The sequence below is a fragment of the Arachis hypogaea genome, chromosome 16, assembly GCF_003086295.3.
Source record: "Arachis hypogaea cultivar Tifrunner chromosome 16, arahy.Tifrunner.gnm2.J5K5, whole genome shotgun sequence".
NCBI lineage: Eukaryota > Viridiplantae > Streptophyta > Magnoliopsida > Fabales > Fabaceae > Arachis > Arachis hypogaea.
The window spans coordinates 88227152-88229806 of record NC_092051.1 but is presented as its reverse complement, the minus strand read 5'-3'; the positions used below and the strand labels follow the sequence as shown (position 1 = coordinate 88229806).

At 42.1% G+C, this 2655-nt stretch overlaps 1 non-coding gene across 1 annotated transcript; it reads left to right on the top strand.

The window, feature by feature from the left end:
- Positions 1–1992: 1992 nt before the first annotated feature.
- Positions 1993–2100, top strand: LOC112760791 (small nucleolar RNA R71). The gene has a single exon (XR_003181213.1). It is a non-coding gene; the product is annotated as a small nucleolar RNA R71 (small nucleolar RNA).
- The last annotated feature ends 555 nt before the right edge of the window (positions 2101–2655 follow it).

Sequence of the window (2655 nt, the reverse complement as noted above, 5' to 3'; positions counted from 1 at the left end):
TTTTCTGGCATTAAACGCCCAGAATGGTGCCAGACTGGGCGTTTAACGCCCATTCTGCTACCTTTACTGGCGTTTAAACGCCAGTAACTATCTCCTCCAGGGTGTTCTATTTTTCATTCTGTTTTTGTTTTTGCTTTTTCAATTATTTTTGTGACTTCACATGATCATCAACCTACAGAAAACATAAAATAGAAAAAGAAAATAGAAATTTAACATAGATAAGTTAAAGATTGGGTTACCTCCCAACAAGTGCTTCTTTAATGTCAATAGCTTGACAGTGGCTCTCATGGAGCCTCACAGATGTTCAGAGCAATGTTGGAACCTCCCAACACCAAACTTAGAGTTTGAATGTGGGGGTTCAATACCAAACTTAAAGTTTGGCTGTGGCCTCCCAACACCAAACTTAGAGTTTGACTGTGGGGGCTCTATTTGACTCTGTATTGAGAGAAGCTATTCATGCTTCCTCTCCATGGTGACAGAGAGATATCCTTGAGCTTTAAACACAAGGGAGTCTCCATTCACTTGAATGGTCAATTCTCCTCTGTCAACATCAATCATAGCTTTTGCTGTGGCTAGGAAGGGTCTGCCAAGGATGATGGATTCATCCATACACTTCCCAGTCTCTAGGATTATGAAGTCAGCAGGGATGTAGTGGCCTTCAACCTTTACCAAGACATCCTCTACAAGTCCATAAGCTTGTTTCTTTGAATTGTCTGCCATCTCCAGTGAGATTCTTGCAGCTTGTACATCAATGATCCCTAGCTTCTCTATTATAGAGAGAGGCATGAGGTTTATGCTTGACCCTAGGTCACACAGAGCCTTCTCAAAGGTCATAGTGCCTATGGTACAACGTATTGAGAACTTTCCAGGATTTTGTCTCTTCAGAGGTAATCTCTGCCTAGTCAAGTCATCTAGTTCTTTGAAGAGCAATGGAGGTTCATCCTCCCAAGTCTCATTACTAAACAACTTGGCATTTAGCTTCATGATTGCTCTAAGGTACTTAGCAACTTGCTCTTCTGTAACATCTTCATCCTCTTCAAAGGAAGAATACTCATCAGAACTCATGAATGGCAGAAGTAAATTCAATGGAATCTCTATGGTCTCAGTGTGAGCCTCAGATTCCCATGGTTCCTCATTAGGGAACTCCTTGGAGGCCAGTGGGCGTCCATTGAGGTCTTCCTCAGTGGAGATTACTGCCTCTTCCTCCTCTCCAGGTTCGGCCATGTGAGACGTGTTTATGGCCTTGCACTCTCTCTTTGGATTCTCTTCTGTATTGCTTGGGAGAGTACTGGGAAGGATTTCAGTAATTTTCTTACTCAGCTGACCCACTTGTGCCTCCAAATTTCTAATGGAGGACCTTGTTTCAGTCATGAAACTTTGAGTGGTTTTGATTAGATCAGAGACAATGGTTGCTAAGTCAGAGTGGCCTTGCTTAGAATTCTCTGTCTGTTGCTGAGAAGATGATGGAAAAGGCTTGCCATTGCTAAACCTGTTTCTTTCACCATTGTTGTTGTTGAAACCTTGTTGAGGTCTCTGTTGATCCTTCCATGAGAGATTTGGGTGATTTCTCCATGAAGGATTATAGGTGTTTCCATAGGATTCTCCCATGTAATTCACCTCTTCCATTGATGGGTTCTCAGGATCATAGGCTTCTTCTTCAGAGGAAGCTTCCTTAGTACTGCTTGTTGCTGCTTGCATTTCAGACAGACTCTGAAAAATCATATTGACTTGTTGGGTCAATATTTTATTCTGAGCCAATATGGCATTCAGAGTATCAATCTCAAGAACTCCTTTCTTCTGAGTTGACCCATTATTCATAGGATTCCTTTCAGAGGTGTACATGAATTGGTTATTTGCAACTATTTCAATGAGTTCTTGAGCTTCGGCAGGCGTCTTCTTCAGATGAAGAGATCCTCCAGCAGAGCTATCCAATGACATCTTGGATAGTTCAGACAGACTATCATAGAAGATTCCTATGATGCTCCATTCTGAAAGCATGTCAGAAGGGCACCTTCTGATCAATTGCTTGTATCTCTCCCAAGCTTCATAGAGGGACTCACCATCCTTCGGTCTAAAGGTTTGGACTTCCACTCTAAGCTTGCTCAATTTTTGAGGTGGAAAGAACTTTGCCAAGAAGGAATTGACTAGCTTTTCCCAAGAGATCAGGCTTTCTTTGGGTTGTGAATCCAACCATGTCCTAGCTCTGTCTCTTACAGCAAAAGGAAAAAGCATAAGTTTGTAGACTTCAGGGTCAACCCCATTGGTCTTGACAGTGTCACAGATTTGCAAGAATTCAGCTAAGAACTGATGAGGATCTTCCAATGGAAGTCCATGAAACTTGCAATTCTGTTGCATTAGAGAAACTAATTGAGGCTTAAGCTCAAAGTTGTTTGCTCCAATGGCAGGGATTGAGATGCTTCTCCCATAGAAGTCGGGAGTAGGTGCAGTAAAGTCACCAAGAACCTTCCTTGCATTGTTGGCATTGTTGTCTTCGGCTGCCATGGTTTCGTCTTCCTTGAAGAGCTCTATTAGGACCTCTAAAGAGAATTGTGCTTTAACTTCTCTTAGCTTTCTCTTCAAGGTCCTTTCAGGTTTAGGATCAGCTTGAACAAGTATGCCTTTATCTTTGCTTCTGCTCATATGAAAGAGAAGAGA